This window comes from Malurus melanocephalus, unplaced genomic scaffold (genome assembly GCF_030028575.1).
Source record: "Malurus melanocephalus ecotype Western Australia unplaced genomic scaffold, MMel_1.1 scaffold_50, whole genome shotgun sequence".
NCBI lineage: Eukaryota > Metazoa > Chordata > Aves > Passeriformes > Maluridae > Malurus > Malurus melanocephalus.
The window spans coordinates 1,219,627-1,243,042 of NW_026623282.1; the positions used below are offsets into that span (position 1 = coordinate 1,219,627).

Consider the following 23,416-nt stretch of genomic DNA (forward strand, 5'->3'; position numbering starts at 1 on the left):
AGGACTGTGTGAGAGGGAGGTGCTGCTAAAAAATACCCCAAGATCCACTTCTAAATAATCCCTGCAATCTCTTCTGCCCCGTCACTTGCAGGTTTGTTTTTGCAATCACACTGATTTTTTTTTAAATTATATTTTAGTTTCTTTTTTTCTTATTTGACTGTAATGTAGAACAAATATTTACTCTCAAACAGAAACAAAGCCAATGCATTCTTTGAATTGTTTTGCTGACTCTGTTCCTTCCACAACATTTTTTGGTTTTTAATGCTCACCACCCGTATCAAGCTGCTATTAGGCAGCAACACAAGGAACTTTAGGATTCCACTTAATATTCAGTATTCCTYTCCCTAAGGAACAATGGTGTCATATTTCAGCTTTTGCTTTCCCATTGTCATGTGTCTCTGTGTGTTTTTTAGGACAATTTAGACAGAATATATTTCTGGGGGGCTCAGAGCAGGAAAAATGTGCTTTTAGCAAATACAAAGAAGATGGCAATAGGGAAAAATGAATGGAAGAACCAGAAGGGGAAAAATACTAACAAKCAGGGTGAGATTGTCACTCCAAATTCTCATTTTCAGAATAAAATGTTTATAAAAAGTAGAATCTTAGTAATTATATCTGGGTGTTTTTGTTTTTGTAGCTAAGTGATTATATTTGACACAGCTTGAAGCCAGTTCTGTTTATACAAGTGCGTGGGTTTAAGATGGAGAACTGAAGTTTGCCAAAAGCAATTGAACCATAAAAGTTACTGAAAGTTTTCGTATTACACCAGGAGAGGAGAAACGCAGATACTGGTGCTGTGCTCTAATCAGATAGATGAAAAAGAAGGCTGGGATTTTGCTGGTCATATTTCCTTAAAAATGGTACTTCCACAATACTTCAAAGAAAATCTTTTTWGTACTAAAGCCACTTGTAAAGCAGCAGCCATGAGAGGAAGCAGGATGAGACAAGAGGAGCAGGGGGGAGGAAGGACAGACCGCAACGCCAGAAGGAGATGTCTGCTCAGTCAGAGCCTCTCCAGCATTCCCTCCTTTAAACACTCCTTTGGATATTTTCCTTCTAAAGACTTAGGCTTTAATAAGCACAGACTTCAATAGCATTCTGAGCAGAATGATTTTGTCAAGTTGTGTTCAAACTGACTTTTGCAAGTCGTGTCCGTCACAGGCTGAGGCTCAGGAGGCTGAGCAGAGCTGACTCAGGACAGTGATGTGCTCTCATCAGGGAGCAAAAAGTGCCAGCAACTAAAAACTGAAAGAAAACAGCAAGCACGTCCCAGCCTGACAGCAGATGGTTTTCAAATTCTGGCCATTTGAGAGGCAAAGGGGAGGGAGGGAAAGGGAAGGTATTGCTGTTGAGAAGAGGCAACAAAGCAACCAATTCTGCAGCTGCTTTTGAAGGTGAATAGGTGAAGCACAGGTCAATGCTGGTAAGAACTGTAGAATTGAATTTCAACATAATTAAAGAAGAAAAGAAAAAAAWAMMAACAGAATAATTCAAAATATAAAGTTCTGTGGAAAAGCAGCTTTGGATGAACATGAAACTGTGATCTGACCAGAACTATGAATATGACAAGCGAAGCAAGGGTATTTAGCACTTAAAGCTTCTTCCAAAATGTCAAAAGTATTTTTCATTACTTACTGTGTGACCACCATACTTTAAGATGGGGTAACAGAAGCTGCCAGGTCACTGAAGAGAGCAGCCAGGAAATCCAAGCTACCCACATGAAAAATGTTCTTTACTATATTTAAGCTTACTTTGTTTAGACATTGTTAAACTTTAGCATGAGGAAAGCTCAATCTTTTGCATGGGAAAGGGGTAGAAAAACATGAAAATGTACACAACACAAATAATTTGTGTTTAATCAAAGAATATGGCCGARAGCAACACTGAGGAAGTGATGCTGTTCATCATTCTCATCCTAGGTGAGACCAGCTATAGCATCTCTTCCTCATGGAAATCAGTCCAACYTTCACCTCCACCAGCAACCAAACCCAACCTTCAAACTGTTAACCTAAGAAAGAGTGCTCCTAACATGCATTATCAATCTCCTCAGCCCATTTTCTCTGGTTCCCTCCACAAAAGATATGGGGGATACATTATCTTTATAGCAGCCTGACATACCTAAAGACTATAATGAAACCTCTGCTCATTTTTCTCTCTGCTAAACAACTGAAATCCCATTCCCAATCTCTCCAAGGCTGCATCTTCAGAACTTTTCAATATTCCTTTTCTTCTGAAATCTCTCCATATTATCCCTCAAGTACAGTGCTCCTCATGAGACACTGCTSTAGGTGAGACCCTCCCAGGGTTCTTTGGGCCTTGAGGATTATTTGAGATCTATTCCAGACAACACTCCCAGTAAAGGGTTTGCCACTCCCAGTAACCTGGTTCCCTGGTTTGCCATCAGTCCTTCAGCCTTGGCCAATGTGTGACTGCCATATCTCACACCTTAGAGTGTATCAGCTGTTTGATTCTTGCTGTGGATAAGCAACCATATGAAAGGCAACACTTACTTTTGCCTTAAACTGCTTCTATTGCTTAAACACAAGGAAGAGAGAGCAGGGATGACATTTTATGATGTTACYGGCCTTCAGCCTCTGCATAAGCCAAAAAAAACCCATTTAAAAAATCTTCAGAGTTTCATCACCAAATTTATCATACCAAAGACGAAAAACAAGTGGGGAACATTCACTCTAATTGCCTAGAATAATAAACCYTTTTGTCATCTGGGCATGAGACAAGATGACAAAAAAGCTGCACATGTGCCAGCTGGTAGCTGTCTGGAGAAAGTGCTTTACKCCAGGCTGAGACCCCTGCCCACACACCAAGATTTTGAAGAAGGCTTGCCAACTCCTCCCCCATGTTATAAAAGTCAATTTTATGAGAAGCAGAATGATGGAAAGAGGAAGGATTTCCAAGTGGATGATACAAATGATGTGCTTAGGAGTCCAGGAACAACCTTCAGCCTGGACTCGCTACGCTTCTGCTCAAGCACTGTTTGAGTATCAGCATCAGTACAGGGAGAAAGAACATGGCATCATCCATCACCTCCTGATATTACTGCATACCATTTTAATCTGACAATTAAAGATTCTCTGTGTTTTCCTGAAGTGTTAGCAATGACAATATGCATATAGACATCCAGAGGTCCAGATGACCTTATCCTTTCATGATAAAAAGCTGTGGTGAGGAAATGCTGCTTTGCTGATGTGACAAATCAGGAGGTTGTAAAGAAGTGGACACATGACAAAGCCTAATTATGGAGCAGAAATAATGGGTTATTGGCTCCTTTCTGCCAGTCCTGAATTGTTACATAAGTTTAGGCAGGAGAAARAAAGACAGAAGGAAGAGACACTACACAGGCCTTTCACCATCAACTCATCTCAACAGATCTCATGGATCTCTTTGGGCTGGGACACACCTTGGCCCAGGATATCCCTCTCCCTCCTCCCCACTCATGGAAGCTGTACCATCATCTGCTGAGCCACTGTGGCTGAAAGAGTCATGTTAATGCAAAAGATCCCTGTTTCTTGTTAGTATTTAAATGCCAAGCAGTTCAGCAGCTGAATCATAAGTATTTCAGCCATGGACGGGTGSAATTAACTTCAGCTGGCCAAGAAGGGTACACCAGAGCTCTAACCAAGCAGGGTTTGACAGGCTTAGCTGTAAAGAAGCCTGTGCCCTAAGATCCTCCTATTCTTTATTTCTAGCTTATCACAATACAATTTTTAAGGAAATAAGTGATCCCCATTAAAGACTTCAGTCTAATGATGTTGAGTACTATTTAAGTAATAAGAAATCAAGCTCTTTAGGAATCTCTCTGATGCCTGTCAAGAATTAGGAGTTTAACTTAAGAGAGTAGCTGCAACATATCATCCAAAYAATAAAAAACCTGGAAAAGTCAGGAAAAAAGGTATTTCTGACATTGTTAAGAATTTAAATTCCAAAGGTATTCCTCTGCTTCTCTTTAGACTGGCATGASATAAATCATATACTCTGTGAAAGGACAAGATGTACAATCAAATATTAATAAAGAACTCCTGTTGATGCTCTCTCTGCTTCCCCCCTTCCCTTCCGAGATGCTCACAGGATGCTTTCATCTTAACTATTTCCTGGTTAGAGAACTTGCAATCCCTTAGGCCAGGCTGGATGTTCTCCTTGAAATGAGTCACCAGCACTCTGAGGAAACAATAACTGGAGAGTCACTTTCTGAGACCCTGAGATGACTTTCAGTGCAGTCTGTACAAGTGAAAGAAGCACACACAAGTGTGTAAGAATGTATTTCAAATTAGATGGTTATTTCTGTGGGTTTTTTTCATCCCCGCCTTTCCTGACAGCTGTGGTTTTACAAAGAGGTAAAGTTAACCCGAGCTGCTRCTGAGAGGGACTGATGTCATCATCCCTGATCCCTCATTTCCATGCCATTCCACTTCCTTTGGGCCAAGATTAGCATTTCTGGGCCATGGGTGAGCCAGAGGAGGGCATGGAGCCAGCTCACCACGTGCCAGTGAGAGCTTCTGTTGGTGTCTGCAGGGCAAGAGCAAGGCAGGAGGATGAGCTGGATCATACCTTGTGCTAGCAGCCTACATTTAGATTTAAAATCACTGTGAAACAGCAGCCTACATTTAGATTTAAAATCACTGTGAAACAGCAGTGTCTGGGGTAGATGTCACACAATGGTTAACACTGCACATGGTCTAGTCCTGTACATGTACATATATACATGTATGTACACACAGCTGTACATGGACATATATACATGTATGTACACACAGCTGTACATGTACACATGACTCTGTCATGGTGCTGTGGGTGAAAGTGTGACAGCCATGAGGAGACAAAGTGGTGGGAGAAAACATCTCTGTCCCCTGGGTCAGGCACTCAGGGTATGGCAGGAAGGCTGCAGTTCACCCCCAGCTCCTCAGAGAATGGCCCCTGTTCCTGTGGGGCTTCCCTTGTTTATCTGAAGGACTCAGTAGCTATGTGGGAGCAAAAACAAGGCTGTTCTCATCATGCAGGACACTCRGCTTCGTGGAGGATGCATGATTCAGACAGAGAAATTTGGGGCTGCATAGAACATATTGTAATAAAACACCCAAAGGAAAAAAAATATATTTATTAAAAACACATGCAAAATACTTCAGTGCATTATACGTGAAACACACTCAGATGCTCTAACCTGCTGAAATTACTAGAGGCAAAGTCACCAATAGCCTAAATGTTATAATTATTTTCAAATGCAAGCAAAAGCTGCAAGCAGGCTCACCTTTAGCTTTCCCCTCCCTGAGGCAGTGCATTCCTAGCAGGGGTTATCCTGCATCCCTGTGGAAAGYGTTCTCTTCTCTGGTAACAGAACAGCGCTGCGCTTTTAAAGACTACAAGGCAACCACGCAAAGAGTGGGAAAGTTCATTCTGAATAAATCTGTGAGAATTAAACAGTCCTGTAGTCTTTCATGTTTTGCATTAGAGACATTGTTTATTTTCCCTCCTGAAATTTGGTTTAAGGTCAATAAATACAACACCAGTAGAGAYTTATTTTTTACATAAATAATGAACCAGCTGACTATCATAACTACCCTTTGCTTTTTACATTTTTTGATCTGTGCTTCTACCTGATTACACAGAAGAGAGTGCAAATGGATAAGCAAAAATTGTAACGGAGGAATGCAGTTATTCACATCTCACATTTCCAGGGGACATATTTAATACTCTGAGTACTTTAACCCTCCAGGTGAAATTGAATACATTACAGTTCCTACAACAGCCTTTTTTCCTAGAAGTAAGATTCAAGTGTATAATTCAACGCTTACAGAAGCAGCAATAATAATAGAAACTACACACATACCCTTACMCTCTAAGATGAATTTAATAAAGCTGTTTATTGCAAAAAGTGTTGACAGTMTTTGTTTTGTGCTGACATGTGACAACCAAAAGGAGTGACCCATTTTAAAAATACCTTCTGGCAAGGTTTTGAAATCCACAAGCAGAATGGTAAATGAAAGCATTGAATTAAATTTTTAAAAAAACCAAACCCAAAMCAAAACCCTACCATCACAAAAAAAAAAAAARAAAARAARARAAATCAAGCAATAWAACCCAACACTCAAACAAACMGACAGAAAGAGCCCATGTCCTTTAAGGATGGAGTACAGGAAAGSTAGAAMGTTTTGGTGTTTCCATTATATGAGAAAAATGGAAATGAAACTGAAGCAATAGGAAGAAATCTCTCCTGAAGGCTTTTAGAATWCCCCTGCAATGGGTTACATATCCTGTATTTCCAGGTGCTTGTCTATGGATGTCTGTAACACCGTACAAATGCATGCAGCAGCGTCAATACAAGAGGCTGCACACACAAATACATTCATACATACAACCTGCTGTCCATATCACACTCTCAGTACCTGTGTCTTTTCCACCCCACAACCCACACTCAGCTAAACCAATTCATCAACTGGAAGTCCTACCTAGTTTACTGAGTGCTTCTGTTTCTACGTCAAAATCCAACAGCTCAGAAGAAGCTGAGAATACTCAACAGGACTCAGGAAAACTGGGCAAGCTTCCCTAAATGAAGCAGAGAAGCATCAGATCCGCTGCAAAGAGCCAGGGGTGCACATCACCCAGGAATCTCAGTGCCAGGAATGAGGCAGTGCAGGSCAATGGGAGACACAGATTTGGGTGTCCTTTCACAGCATGGCTTCTCTCAGACATCCTCCACTGACCCAAGAAGAACATCTGGAGCATATTTGATTTATATATACATTTCTACGTAGCGAGATAGGTAAATACAAGCGTACTCTTAAGAATATCAGAACAGCAACAGAAAAGTTCAGAGTGATGGGCACCAGCTAGTTGTCTTTAAAGGAGCTGAGGCCAATTCTCCCCACATATATTTGTGGAAACCAAATAAGGTTGCTTGAATAAAAAAATTTCCAAGTTTCCACAATTTTGCTACTAGAGCCTTTCTCAATGCAGCCTTGTTGAACAGTATGTGGTTTTATTCCAGACCTATACCTGCAGTACTTTTACTAGATTAGGTCAGACCTCACTACTTCAGAAGGGAGAAGACTCCTCACAATTTACTTTTAAGTCAAGAAATCCTATCCAATGTTGTGTTTTTTAATATCCTCATGAAGTGAAGAGATACAAGCACCTACGTGCTATAATATTGCAAGTATAAACCAATTTCTTCTAAATCAAGGTTAATAGTGAAAGGGAGGCATCTCCAGGRGTTGTTCCTTGCACTCAGAATTCTTAGTCCCTGCCCAGTCCTTTACATTTTGTTGCACCTAAGGTCCTTATCTGTCAGAGAGATCAGCAGTTCTTGGACAGAAAGCTAAGGAGAGCTGTGTAAATATGTTATTTACAACAGATGTCTTCCTACCAACACCTGTAGCATCTTGTGGTATTTTTCTAGGGATCTTGGATACATTTTTGAGGAAAGCACAAGTATTTACAAAGGCTTGATGCTCTCACTTAGCTCCATCTTGCCTTTCTGGTTAATGTAGGAAGTTAACATAAACTCCAGCTGCTCGGTGTATCACAAACCCTGGTAAAGARCACATAAATGCCCACTTGCCTGAACTAAACAGCAACCACGTGGTGGCCTGCACTGAGTGAATGTGATGTGTTTATGAACAGCACTTTCTAAAATACACTGTACCTCTCCAACTTCTAATAATATTTAACTTATCTCTTTCTCTCAACTAAAACTATTTAGGTAAAACAATACAGGAATAATCCCCACATTCCAAACACTAATGAATCTTTCTGGGAGGTCACCTACCATACAAACAACATGCAGCCACACAGCAATTATTCAGCCTGCAGCAGTGATGAAGAAGTACATTCCTCACAAAAAATAGCTTAAGCTATTATCAAGTCTTTGAACTATTTTTAAGACTCAAACAGCAACAAGTCAGACAAAGGCTGATAGCAGKAAACAAATATCAACAAAGAAACAGAGAACATGGCTGTGTGCAGTGTCTGCCTTAAGGGTGAATGAAGGATCTCCTCAAGGTGCTCTGCATCTTCAGAGGTCTGCAGCTCCATTGGGACTTTTGGCATGGTAATAGACATGTTTAAGACTCTGTCTTTTCCATTTTTTTTTCAATGGAAACACACACGTGTGTAAGAAACTTTCCCTGATTGCATCTCATGGGCAAACCCATTTTTATAGGTGCTCATTTCCCACTGGAGTCATTCCAGTGCTGTTGCAGGTTTACAGTTTCCAGCCATCTCTATTTAAATCTCTTCTACAGTCTAYGGAAATTATTGCTCTATTAAACTACCTCAGAATGATAAATATATAGAATGTACATACTCAATACATAATATGATACAGTATATAATAAAAAAAACCAAAACAATTGAGTTTGATTAAAAAGCAGCCTTTAAGGAGATCACCTTACAATATAATATCTCATATATTGATTTCTGCTGAAGAAAGGCATRTTTCTCAATTATCTCTATCTATACTTCCTGTCCAAATCAGAAGTATACTTACAAAAAAATCAGGTTTTGGACTGGTTCTCCCTGGGTTTCCTATCAAATCTCAAATCCCTGATATTGCTCAGTTGAAGGATTCGTCTTTAAATGGATCAGTAAATATTTGKTTAAACCTAGATACTTCAACTTCCCAGAAATTACAATCTCTAGGGTGTACCTTTTCCAAGTATACAAGCAAAAATTCTATCTGTAATTTACCATGTGATAGTTTCCAAGCCACAATACCATCAGTTTCATTTTCAGTTTTCCTGTCTTCAGAACATGTATTTCTGTAYTTTGATGGCACTTTTTTGTTGTTTTTAAATTTTCTACAGTGGCAAAAAAACTAATTATTTTTTGTTTATTGAAGATTAAGAACCTCAGTTACGCAAATGCATCTTAATTAGTTAGGCACTGAGAGCAGCAGCCTAAATAAAAATCTCACAGCTGAATGAACTCACATTTGGTATGCAAGTAATTTTATATGAGACCAATATGGCAAACTTCTCATAAAACAGAAAACTTAAATTATACAGCAATGCCCAGAAGTGCACCGCTAAAAATTTTATATCATAAACCTCATTTACTGAGAATCTGTCTCTGTCATACTTMCTGCATTCCCAGCCTCTTTCCAAAGATCTTTTCACTGAATACCATAAACCATGAAAGCCTTGAAATAGCCATGCAAAGATGCTGGGACAGACCTTTTTKTAAGCACTGAGTAAACCCAAAGTAGGAGTACACTCATATATGCAAATGCAAAGAATGATCATCCTGTCTTAAGCTTCCTGAATAAATTGCTTTAATTCAGAAGAATTGCTCATTTTAAGGGGTTGAAAGCTGAGTCAGGCCATTTGAGCTTTAGCAGTGACATTGCTCTGACTGAATGCCAGCGCTCACAATGCACTCATCTGTATCTCAGCTATTGCCCTAGGCTCAATGCACAGAAACCCAGGCTTCCTAAAATAGATGTCTAGAACACATCAGATTAATTACATTCTAGAGAGGGCAATTTGTATCCCTTGGCTGTACAGGTCTACTGGGAAGGAGATCAGCTGTAGACCTGCTCTCTGATGTGTGGCTCAAGTCAAGCAGAATGTATCCCACTCTAAGTGCCTATCAGCTTTCACATGCCTTTCATTTGGAAACCTGATCCCATGTTTACTAAAATGAAAGTTGAAAAGAGCTTTGTCATTACAGTAAAAAAATTAAATATAGTTAGAAAGTTGTTTAGTGATGTGTTATATTCACGTATATTTAATTGTGCTATTACTACTTATAATTTTCACGTCATCTTTTAACCACGCTTAACCAGTTTTGTTGAGAACAGAAGGAAGAGAAATATCTAGACTTGCATTTTCTGAAGAACCTATTAACTGGCACCATAGAGAGCCACAGTGGAGATCCCACAGAGCCTCCTCAGTTTCAGACTAACTCAGCATTCACATGGGGCTGCTCTTGCCAGGGCCAGGGACAGGCRGGACTTGTGAACATATGATGACACTTAGCTTCATATTCCCATTTTTTCAACAGATGGTCCGAGTGAGTGCTTTTCTTAGTGCCTTGCAAGTACCAATAGTTGAGTCCTAATTTAGATGTGAATAGATTAAAACAAACTGTTTATGCTCAGTTAAGAAGAACATTTCCAAATGCTTATCTTCAAAATTGGTAAATGTAACATAAAAAATTCATTTCATAAAAATACATTCTCATTTCAATTTAACTTTGGCTTCCTCCTGTCACAGACTCATCACAGTCTTTTTCTCCAAGCCTCAAAACTGGGGTGAAAAACATAACAGATGTGACATATAAATGAAATATTTCATCTCACTGTCCTAAGGAAAGGGAGGAGGGAAAGAAAGCACTTTTGGCTCGAAGCTGCCACCCATCTATCAAGAACAGGGAACATGACAGGCCACCACAAACAGAATGAAAATGGTTTGAACAAACAGCATGCCTATTCCCTCAAGTTCCACAGATAAGCAGGAGTTYCACTCAGTACCTCTGCTTTTCCTGATCTTCTAGCACCAGTTCAACCATGGCAATTTAGTTCCAGCCCCACAGCATACTGAATAAAGCAGTTAAATATCTCATTACCACCCCTCTGATCCCACTACTGCTCTTCTACACCTGATTTAGATAAGCATCAATGCACTTATTTCACAAATCTTGTTACTATTTACAATCATTCTTTTCTTTAATCAAATTCCAAGTTGGTGCTTCYGCTTCACTTTGCCTTTGGTTACACATGTCAAGCTGCATTCTGTCTTTGAAGAACAGTGATTGAAAATAATCTGAAGTGAAATCCCCTACATAATTTCTGCCCATGGTCTTTTGATAAGAAAGCAGACCCAAACAAGTTCCCAACAGCAAGATTCTGAATTGAGGGACTGAAAATCTCCATGATGGAGCACCTTGCTCTCATTTGTTACAATGGGACACTTGCTCACCATTTGTCTKCTAAAGCAATTTGTCAGGATACTGACCCTATTCTAAACTCATCACGCATGAAAATGAACAACAGACACGGGTACTCAATCAAATTGAGAGTAAGGGAAGACTAAAAAAAAGGATGGCAAAAAGTCATATATAGAGGATGCAAAAGATCTCCAAGAWGGGGCAGACTGCTGCTTGAGAAGCATAAGCATAAATAACTAATATTGTTGTTTTGGGGTTAGATATTTACAAGTGAAATGTGCAGACAAACCAGTTTAATGTTTTTCAAGTCCAGCAGATATACTGTCATCTTTGGACTTGCAGCCAGATAGAGGTCATTGTATGTTGCTGAGTGCCCTGTATGAGTAGATGCTGATAGATGATCATTTRGAAAAGCAGCTATCAGTCACAATCAATACACCATTCTAAACTTCCCCTTYAGAAGTTACTATTTTTAATCTGCAAACTGACAGCAATCTGACCTAACAAGTAAAAATCCTACAATAACTATGCAGCAGAAGAGTGGTGACACATTATTTAYACAGAATACACAGTTCTTGCTCTGTGAGATTGTGAAAATGAATGCATGTATGAAGAAAGTAGAAAAGAAAAAAAAAAAAAACCTCAGGGAAGATAAAGAAGCTAGGGAAATAGGAAACTACACAAATTAATCCCCTTGCTAGTCTTCATACACATTTAACAGTTGTTTTGCTAGCTTAATAATGCTATTTCTTAGCCCTCACACTTTGAGCAGATGGGATGCAGCTCTCTGATCCTTAAATTAAAAACCATACCACTCTACGCTGACAAAATGTTTAATCACCCAGCACACAATGTCTACCACTGTCAGAATTTTAATACAGTGACATAATTCCATGGTGTGATCAGATAAAGAAAGGAAAATAATGGGATTTCCAAAGGCCCAGTTTCTAGTAATCTTTATTACTAGCAACAAGCTGGCAGACAAATAGAATGTAAAACAAGATAATGGCAGCAGACAATTAAAATTCTCAATTCTCTCCACTCAAAGGGCTCTCTGCWGGTGTTCAGTGTTTCCTAGCAGTCTTATTATTAGAATCCCAAGTCCCTGATCTTTCTGGAATTAGTCAGTGACAAAATTTCATTTGCCCATAGGCAGAGAAAGATTTATTGTAGGCAAGAAAGTTATTTCTTAAGCACAGGAAGKAAGAGGCATCACCTGCTTATAAAGCCAAATTTAAAACTGAATAATTTAATTCTGTGTTGGGTTTAYTACAGTATAAATAATAATTCCATAAGAAAATGCACTTTACATGCAAAATCAGCAACCAAAGAACATTTATTTTTCCAGGTGGCTTTTATTAATTCTGTTCTTAACAGTCTGAAATGGCATTTTCCCCTTCTGCTTTGGACCACTTTCCCTGGTGTATGTGAAATTTCCTCCTTACAAAAATCTCCCCAGGAAGAAATTCTCACTTTAATAAAGAAACARTGGCAAAAGGAATTAAGTATTTTCCTCCATGCACTCAGTTCAGATGGCCCAAGCACTACAACTTTGGTGAATTATGCCACTAAKAATGATTTCTCCAATCCAAGCAAAAACATTCTTGCCATGCTCTCTGTCTGCTTCCACGTAGTTACACCCTGGCAACTCTCATCACAAGGTGCAGTTGCTCAGTATTATTTTTATACTAATGAACTACACAAAAATGCTCTTTATAACTGATGGTAACAAAACAACCCCATGAAGTGCTGTGGTACACACAGAGCCATGCCTTATTCCACCCCTCCTGGAGCTGGGAAGAGCTTTCTGGAACTATACACACACCTTTTGTTGCTTAATTGCACTGGGTGCAGCTGAACTGAATAGGAAAAGGATTATTTTGGCAWGAACAGACCCAGGATGRTCAGCTCTTATARCTGACCCTGGTGAAGGCAATCAAARGAAAGTGCACGTACGTGTGGAGGGTCTCAGCACATCCAACCTCAGTGAGAAAACCTGCACAGCTTTGCTCTGCTGGCATTACCTCAAAAAKGTTTCCAGGTAAAAGCTTGTTTATCCCAGAGTTAAGAAGTGTTCCTAAACTCATTAGCACTGCAGGAGTTAAGATGAAAGTTAATAAAGCAGGGGTGGCAACATGAATAAATGGAAAAGATGCTAAAGGATTTTTACACGCTTCTCTCCCTCCTTTGCACTTCATTAAAGAGAAGATTGTGGGTTTGTACTGAAACCTCAGGAGTGCTGAGGCACTAGCAGGGCTGATGAGAGAGGTGACCAGAGCACCAAAATCCCCACAASTTTATTATGCATTTCTTTGAAGCATTCAGGCAGCCTGTCAATTCTTCCCTTTGCACTCTGAACATCTGCCATTTCCAGTCCCCASCACTTGTCCCATTTCATGAACTCATTAGGTTTTTATGAGTTATTAACATACAAAGAGCTGCTCTAAGGTACCAAGTGCTYTGTAAATCACTGATGACAGCTCGCTAGAAGGGCCATGCTGCTTTGGCTCTCTGCACACAGCTCAAACTACACCTTGAGCAAGGGCACACTGCTGCTGCTGTGCTGTCTCCAGGCACCTTTGGTTTTGGCTCAGGATGGGCCATCCAGGCGATGCCTCCTGGCCAAGAACCACTCCACAATCACACCTCTGCATTGCTTCATTCCACCTATTTTCACTTTCCTGTGATTTCCATGTAGGTCTTGCTCTGGGTTGTTCCGATCCTGTCTCACAGAGGGAAGAGCTCAGACCTCGGCAGAACACAGCCCTTCCCTACAGCAATGTGCAGCAGCACAAATACTGCTTCCAAGTTACCTCCCTGAAGCCAGAGAAGAACTTAACTGGTGTAAATGCARAAACTGAGACTCCTTAAAGCACACTCAAACCAAGCTAAGGTTTGATCCCTATGTGGCAGAGTATTTTTTCTTTATTTGGTTGTTTTACTTTAAAGCTAGCAGAAAACCCCAGAACAGCTGGGTTTTTTGTAAGAGCTGGGATGTCAGGAAAACTAGCCCAAATGACCCAAARTCTTGAAGATGGATTTCACCCTTTGCTCCCATAAAGTACAATAAACTTCAGGGCAATCTGAGTTAGCACTTAAATCCTGGAGCCTKTAGATGTGCTGACCACAAACCCGAAAGGAATCCCAAGTGCAGAGCTAGTCCCACAATGCTTAAAAAGATGTTACTGTGGTGGGAAAAACGAAATTCTGAAGGATGTGAAAAGGGTTGAAGMAGTCTAGAAATCCCCCAAATATCATACTTCTTCAAGACAACTTTTGCTTTCCTTGGAATCTAATCAGTGTTTTAGTTTTTTTYTGGGGACAATCATATGGGCCTTCCACACTTGCCCTTCTGCTTGCCCTTCAGTTGCAGAGAGCAATTGTTTACAGAGAAGCATTCACTACAACTTATTTTTTACACTCAGACCACTTTTAAAAGTTACAGAGCTGGACTGTAAGCAAGAGGACAGAAAAATGAGAGATCTGAAAAAAAATGAGGTCAAAGGCGGGACAGCTCTTAGCAAGATTTTCCACATATGCAAAATCTAGACTCAGTGTTTTGCAAACAACAATAAAGGAGAAGATCCAAAGGGATGTGAAGGAAATTGCAGTGTTGAGAGGCTGTGAGGCTCAGTCATTGCAGACAGACAGACAGGAACAGCAGTTAATTGSAGATTAATGGAAACTTGAGTCAGACTTAAAGAAACTGTTGCATTTTTGGGTCTTGTTGAATAGAGTTTGCTCCAGAGTAGCTCTGGAATAACACTCAGGACACGGCTCTCACAAGGGGAAGCYGCAGGAGTAGAGATTGGTGGGTGAGCTGCTTTTGGGGGCAGACAGGGCGGGATTGACAAACTCACCTCCTTAGCTAACCCCTGCCTCTGGGGACTCACAGCCAGCAGAACAGAATAAACATGGGTACAACCCCAAGCATCAATCTCACTGATGTCAGTAAGATCATTCACAGAATCCTAGAATGGTCTAGGTTGGAAGGGACCTTAAAGATCATCTTGTTCCAACACCCCTGGCAAGTACAGACCAGACCAGGCTGCTCAGGGCTCCATCCAGCCTGGCCTTGAACACTTCCAGGGATGAGGCATCCAACCTCTCTGGGCAATCTCTGCTTCACCAGCCAGACAGCAAAGGCTTCCTTCTTAATATCTAACCTAAACAAACCCACTTTCAGATTAAAGCTGTTGCCCCCTCTCCCATCACTCCATGTCCTTGTCAAGAGCCCCTCTGCAGCTCTCTCGTAGTCCCTACTATGCAAAGGAAGGCTGCTGACAGCCTTGTGGAACTTCATGAGGTTCACACAGGTGCACCTCTCAAGTCTATTGAGGTCCCTCTGGATGGCATCCCTTCCCTCCTGAGTGTCAGCCACACCGCACAGCTCAGTGTCATCGTCAAACTGGGTGAGCTGCACTCAATCCCACTGTCCATGTCCCTGACAAAAATGTTAGCTGGTCTCAAAACCAGCCCCTGAGGAACAGCACTCGTCATTCATTTACTTAAAATCYAGTGCTCACATAAGSACTTTTCTGAACTTCAGGGAAAGARGACCAAGAAGCTGAAAAAAGCAAACCAAGGACAGCAGAAAGTCCCAGAGAAGATGAAAAGTTCACAAGCCACAGGAACAGACAGATTTTCCCACAGAGGGAACAACTCTTCCTTTCCCCAGAGGATGCTTGTTTTRTTTATCTGAGGTTTTTGCTGTGTGCTTTCAGCTGTCTGCATGTTTGKGGGCTTGTTTTCATTAATTTCTGAAGTGAGAGACTTTTAGATTTTTTTTTAAATTTGGGTTTGTTTTTTTAAGGTCTCCAACTGTTTTGGTTTTTTCGTTTTAAATGAAACCTTACTTGTTAAATATCCCTTTTTTCAGCAGAAATAGCTAACCTTGGGAATAGGATTGTTTTTGTAACCAGGTGGGGTCCCACCCATCTACACTCAGCATTATTCATACTGGCCCTCATCCAGAATTTTCCCCAAGACTCTTCAGGGTGGATTTCATTCCTGTTAAGCTCAAAACAAAATGCTGTGGCCTGACCTAGCCTCTTGTCTCTCTCTCCTCTCAGCTCTCCTGGTTCTTCCTGAAGGACCCACCATGCACCCATCATTCCCTCTCCAAGGACACTCACAGCTTTTCATGGTCCTAATGACAAACACATGCTGCAGACAGTGGGATCAGGCAAGAAGAGTTCTGTATATTCTCAGGAGCTCTTCAGTCTGAATACTTTCTCCCCCTTCCAAGAAGCAGATCTTTTCATTTTCCAAAGGGTATTCTTTTGATAATGCTGTGTGTTAACAGAGCTGAAAATCACTGAGCTTCTTAACATTTTCAGGTATTTACTTTCTTGAGCCTGATCTCTTACAGCCAGTGACAAATCAAATATTTCAGTCTATTCCCCAGCATGGATGGCATTACACAAATAAATCCCACTCTGCACAGGGGGAAATTTCTTTCTGTTTGATCTATGCTAAGATACAGCAGAGCAGCATCAGAGTGGCCCCTCTGCAGCTCAGCTCCCAAACACCACTGCCCTGGTGACACTTGGCAGCCCCGCTCCTTAACTCATCCCTCCACCTTTTGCATTATCTCTCCTATTTTCAACTCCTGCCATTTTAATATTTCCTCATTACAGCCCACCTTGTTTTCAGGGTTGAAACCACATCTCTTTGTTTCGTCTGATCTGCAGCAGGCAGCCCAGCTGGTTTGCTGCACCCTCACAAAGCAGGAGCCCCCAAACCATGACCCAGGACTCAGCACCTCAGACCAATTCCTGCTGGCAGCTTTCCCTCTCCTCCTCATCCTGCTGCTGAAATGGGATTGCCTATGGCTTTGGCCTCCTGAATCCCCTCTGCCAAGTGTTTGTGCAGCTGTGGGCCTGCTGGCACCCGAAGATGGACAGCAGCAGTAATTTTGGGCAGGCTGCTTGCCCCTCAGGTTTGCAGGTCTGTGGGACTGAGCTCTGCAGCCACAGCACTCCCCAGCTATAAAACCTGTCAAACTGGCATGGCCCACACTGAGGAAAACCACAAAAGTAATTATTTCCATAACCAGCCAGCCAGTTCACGTGATTTTTTTCCTTACAGAGYAGATAACCTTTTGCTAAATGTAATTCACATTTTATGAGCATTTTCCTTGCACCTGCTATTGCTCATTTCATATGGCATTTCCARCTTCCTTGCCCAGATCTGGGACCAAGATGGTTTCTGCCAAGAATTGGCTGGTTAAAAACCACAGAAATTACAGATCACACCCTGCTGTTGGCCATCAACATTAAGTTTGAGGTTCAAGGCCTTGCTCTATTTCTTTATCAGCAATTACCCATTTTTCTCAGAAAACCTGTGTGACAAAAGCAGCTCTAAAATATCACCTACACATATACACACTCCATTTATCTATCTATACACATCTACATATTCATCTGCACATATCACATATGCACAACAAACATATCACCATGAAGGCAGTGAGAATTACACAGCAGCAATTCTGTGTGCTGTCCCCATTGCTTCTTGTTCTCCCATCTACCTGTCAGCAAGGACTGTGCCTGCAAGGAAATCAGGCACCAAGTGACAACCTGYCAAACTGTCACTGTGCTGAGCCCGGGAAAGGAAAACAAGAAAGTTTTATCTATTGCAGATGGCAAGAAAAGGAGAGCAAAGAAATTTGAAAACTGCAGTGAAGTTGGTGCAAATATGAAAAAATCGAAGAACACAAAATGTTCTAAATTTTAGTAAAAATCCACAGCCAGACCAAGGTCAATAGGAAAAGCAATCAACCAAACAGAAAACAAACCAASCACTTACAGGGTCTTAATAATGTTTTGTGTGCTGAAAGGGGAGATGTTGCAGCTGATCAGCTGATCTTGGCTGCYACAGGATGAACTTGCCAAGAGAAGAGACCTAGAGCAGCCTGCAAAGACACATGTTCCCACCAAAGAAAACAGCAAACCACTTAATCTGAGAAAGCTATGTTATTTCATATAAGAATCAGAGAAGTCTAACATTTACCTGTGTAGAAAACACCTCAATTAATCCAAATGCATAGATTCCTTAGTAAAAATAATGCTGAGGATGAGAATGGGACTGGAGAGCATCAGCTGAGAGAGGCTGAAGCTGCAGTGGCTTGTGAATGAGTTGCCAGTGCCACTGAGATGTTGTGAAAGTTTCTTCCACTGCTTTACAATCATCATCTTTTATTAATCAAGAGCACACGGCAGAAATAGAAATCTTTCTACAAAGCTGGCACATGTGGGAAAGGCTCACTCCTGGTTGTTTGATTTTAAACAAACCCTACAGTAGCTCCCATTGTTTGTTTGTTTTTCCCCCCAGACTAGACAGCATGTGGCTTATGAGCCACACTGATAGATGTGATAAAGCTCCTGCCAGATCTGATTGATGACGGCAATAGGAAGTGCTGTGAAGGTCACAGTGTAATTCTCTCTTTGCAGCTGCTCCTGGCAAAAAAAAATGGTACAGGAAAATAAAATYTGGACYCRYTAATTGCTAATAACAGGGAAATTCTGGCCTTACCTTGCCTTCTTGTCTCTTCCAATTTCAAATAGGAATGCCATAAAGTGTGTATAACTGATGAGAGACCAGATAAGTTTCAAAGAGATACTCAAACATCCTTTAATGGACCAAAAAAAAAAAAAAAAWAAAATCCATCCACAGCAACTGGCCAAATATTAAGCCTTTACACTTTGAAGACAGCTCAGAGTAGTTTAGCATGAAAGCTGCATATAAAAGAGCTTTTACTTTCTGCTCTTCTGCAAAACTGAGATAACATGCCACTACACATTCCCTGGGAAGRAGGGCTATCTCTGATAATGTGAATACATGAACGAAGCTCCTTTCCCAAAGTCTATTAATTTTAAATTAACAAGGCAAGCAGGCTGACCAGAAGTGGCTACTAGCAAGCCATAGCATCAGCCAGTCAAGTAGGACACCAAAATCCTCTTTTYCATAAATGCTGAGATGTGATGAGGACACTGATAAGAGACTTTGGCGAATTCACAAGCATGATATAATGACAGTCCCCTAATGAATAATATATATTCAATGCAAGTCATAGCAATTACCTCACATACACAGTGTTGTATTTCTTGGGGGTAAGATGTTGTTATCTTTGAGACATCAGCTACATTACAGATTGAATTTGAAACCACTTGTGTACTCTTTTCTGGCACTCACTATTAATGGATGAAAATATTTTTATTCAGCATTTTGTACTCATAAAGRTTTTGGCACAGTAAAGCCATTACCAACATCTGTCTTAGAGAAAGACAGTCTTTATCACTCAGCTCAAAACTACATAATGGAAGAGAGATGTTGGCAGCTGAAATCCCCCAGACAGTCAAAAAATCCCACCACTATGTCACCATAAAAGGAATAATACACTGATTTTTAATTTTTTTTTTTCCTTTTTCTGTTCAGGAAAGAGATCTAGAGAAGACAGGCCTATCAGTTTACTCCTTTTTCTGCCAAACATACACTATCAATTTTTAAAATACCAATACTTGTAAAGAGCAGCATCTATACAAGATCCAACTGATACCAAAAAAATCCTCTTAGGAGCTTCTTTCCTAGGTATCTTGACGAACACTGGCAAAATATACAACAGATATTGATTTATCCACAGCCTCCTGTATCCTCCAAGGGATGCTCTAAGYGAGATAATCACCATCAGCTCATTTGGACATTGCTGTGTTATGGGTACTCAGCACCTTTAGCAGTCAAACCTCACCAAGTGCCATGTCATGAGGTGGCAAAGGGGTGACAATTCTGCCATTCAGGTTTGAATTTCATGCCATATCTCTGGCAAACAGAGATTATGTCACAAAAGACTGGTACCTGCTATGAGATATCCCCCACTGCACAAACCCAAGCTGCGTTCCTGCAATACTATTCATCAGTATTACTCACATCAGCATGTCTTTCACGGCCCAGAGAGCCAAGAATTAACTTTTGATCAKAGAGTATCACAGAATGGTTTGGGTTGGAAGGGACCTTAAAGATCATTTGGCAGAGCAAGAGCAATTTAATCTATACAGAGCACTATTTCAGAGCACTGATGCTTACACATTACAAGTGGGAGACCTTCACATGTGCATAGATGGGTTGGTGCAGTGAGACAGTCTGGTGTAACCCCTGAGCTCAGGGTCACCCCTGTGTCACTGCAGCTACGTGTTTTCCTACCTGCTCATCCTGTGTAGACAGACTGTTCTCGGTATTGCTCCATGCAGACACTCCCCAAAAARACATCTGGTATGGTCTTGAAAACTTAAATTGCTCTAAGGTCAGCTTAGGTTGCTTCATAGTAGGAAAATAATTCCTCCTAGACAACCTTTGTAGATGTAGGAGTACATTCAAGAGTTGGCTTTTTCAGTCCTTCAGTAAAAGCTCAGAGTTCACAGTACCTGCAGTCCTCTGGCTGGCTTCCACAACTCTATTATTTTTGTTGGGTTTGACTATTAGMGTTCAGCTGTGAGCCTAAGAACACTTTACATTAGGAGTTTGTTAACCTGSAATAATATCTGCTGAGTGTGTATCACACTCACCTGCCCAGCCCAGCCAGCCAGTTTCTGTACCAGATGAAACACTATTTGTCAATGAAATGATGAATCAGGGGAGTCAGAAGCACACCAGTAGCTATGTCACACACATCTAAAACCAGTTGAGCTGCATAGCTGGAAGGGATGCATAATTTTTTTGAAAAATTGCCACAGTAGACTTTACTGTGACTAAGTCATAATAGCATAGTGAACTAAACTGTACAGGAGTTTGGAAGTGCAAGTCCTTGCATACCATCCTCCCATTTTAGCAGAAGATCTCTTGCAAATGAGTATAAAGTGCATCCCTTCCTCCTCCTCCCAGACCCCTCCTCATGAAACAAAGAGCACAGCTTTGAACAAAGCATKAACCAGGCCGGCTCCTGGATACCACACTGCCACTGACTGACCTATCAGACACAAAACTTTTGAAAATGGACGGAAATTAAAAAAATCKCTCGACTCCAGATTGCATCAACCAGCCCTGAGCCGCTGGCTCTTTGTCCTGAGGCAATGTCACAAGGGAGACAGCAGCAGCAGCAGCAGGGCAAGATAATTCCTGATCCTAAAGCAAGTTGTCTTTGCACCACTGAACAGAATAGCACAATTAGTCATACCTGTACCAAATACAGCCTGTCCCTGCTGAGATTTCAGTATYTGATTTTGAGTTTTATGTCTGTGGCAGTATCTCTTCAACTCTGAGAGCTTTAGGAGAGAAAAAGGAAAACCTCCTTCACTAAGATTGTAAGATTTTAAAATAGTGTGAATGGTTGATCCATTTAAGTGTTACATTTTATCCCCTCCTTGTTGCCACTTGCTTCAATGCTGCAATTTCAACCCCCCAGATCTTCCAAATCCCTTCATCTAAAAATCTACCTGAGACCTAGGAACACAATGCAACACTTTGACTTTTGCTGACAAAATTTCTAGGAAATATCAAACAGTGCCATATATCACCAAAAGCAGTGAGTATCTGCTCATTGTTCTATTTGCAGGCTTGTCACTGCAGTCACTGGCTGACACACAAAGAAAACTGTAGATGCTTCTTTTCTGAATCTATTTCGAATTCTTCTTAAACCCATTTGGTCCCCTACAGCCCCAGAAAGACAGGATGCTTTCCCTCTGGCTCTAATGCAGAATTTGCTCTTCTTCCAGACCAGTTCAAAAAGGAAAAATGATTTGTTCAAAACAATTAAGTAATTGTGCAGTTCTTCCCATGGAAACCACCAGGAGGCATAAGGGATGACTGAAGGGCACCAAGTGCCCACAGAGGAGAGCACTGATGGATAGATCCATCTGGCTGCCAAGCTGTTCCCTTGTGCCCCTGCACCGACCATTGCCAGAAAGGCAGACAAAAAGGCTTCAYAATACTGTTATGTTCATGAACGAAAAGAATGGCCCTGTTAACACTTGGAGCAAACAGTGGCAGAGCACCTGCAAGGGTGAGACACTAGTTATGGAATAATCATTAATTGTCATGGATACCTCTGAGAACTGAACCAAGCCGTGCCGTGACATTTTTTCCCCATGGAACAAAACAAAGAACTGCACAAAGAASAGCAGAATCTGTCATCTTAAGAAGCCCTGCACTGAAGTATTTTATTTAACTGGATCTCTCTGGTTTTGAGATTTACCATTTTGAGATTTGTAGCTGGATCTCAGCCTCCAAGTTCAGTCATCTGATAAACAGAACAGGCACTGGCACACCAAGTGYTTGCATCAAACTGATCATATGGGATGCAGAGGGAAGATGAGCTAAGTATTTCTCTGCTCCTGACTTGTGCCTTGTCTTGCCTTTCAGAGTGTGCATTTACTCAGCTCCACTGTCCTTTAGGGCAGGTGAATGCCAGGGCTGCCCAGGGATGCCTGCCTGAATCCGCTCACCTCCAGAGCTTTCAGGTTAAGAAGCGACTCCTGCTTCTGGCCATTTATCCGGCTCTTTTGCCTCTGTTACTTTCGCACCGCCTAAATCTTTGGCAAGTTTCCTCTAACCCGCCACACAGGACACATACCGCGCGTAGCACCGACAAACTTGAGTTTCCAAAAAACCTCTCAGTGGCAGAAATCGAACCACGTCGCTGTGAGCTGTCCCCCCCAGCCTCCAATGGCAGGCTGCTGCTCTGCTCGAACCTCCGCTCGACAGGAAATCAAGGAGGGGTCGGCCCGGGAAGCCAACGGGATGGATCTGGAAAGATGGTTCTGTTCGCTTTTTTGCCCTGACTGACTCCAGGACTGTAACATGATGCAATCTCTCGGCTACGATGAAACAGGATCAAATGACCAAGCCTGTAGGGAGACCACCTCTGCCCACCCCAAAAAGCAGAAAATAAGGAAGCTCGCAGTGCTACAGAGCAGCAGCGCGGCTGYCTGGCCGGTGCCTTTCCCGGGAAGGGATGCGAGTTTCGGGATGGCGGACAGAGGGCTTCGTTCCCGAGGATCTCGGCCGGGTTTCTGCTATTTCGGAGCCCGGGCAGGGGCCGCCCCGAGCGCGCTGCCGGGGAAGCCGCCGCCTCCCGATAACCGKGCTCCCTCCCAGCTTTTTCCATGTGCTGCTCCCGGCCAAGAAAACGAGCCAGACTTTATTTTTATATTTTTAGGCGGTTTTTTTTTTTTTCCTAGTAACCTCACAGCTTTGCTAGCACGGGGCTGGCTGGAGAAGCAGCGGAGCAGCGGCTGAAAAAGCCCATTTGTGAACGCAGCCCATTTCTGAAGGCAGCCCATTTGTGAACGCAGCCCTTCCCCTCCCTCCTTTTCCCTGCTGCGGTCCCTCTCACGCCCGCGGAGCTCGGCAGGGATGCTGCCGGGGCGGGCTGGCAGCGAGCGGGGCCGGAGCCCTCCTACCTTTGCGGCCGTCCTGCGGCGGCTGCCGGCACAAAGCGGCCGAGCGCGGCTCCTCCCGCGGCTCCTCCCGCAGCCCCGCTCTGCCGCGGAGCGCAGCCAGCGCCGCGCCGGGAGCGGACAGG

General features: G+C 42.0%; 1 protein-coding gene across 1 annotated transcript in view; it reads right to left on the reverse strand.

Moving 5' to 3' along the window:
* The window catches only part of AFAP1 (actin filament associated protein 1), a 109,389-nt gene extending 85,973 nt beyond the window's left edge, over positions 1-23,416 (reverse strand). Inside the window, exon 1 of the mRNA XM_057365257.1 lies at positions 23,295-23,416. The gene's annotated coding sequence lies outside the window, so the exon portion shown is untranslated. The remainder of the gene's footprint in view (positions 1-23,294) is intronic.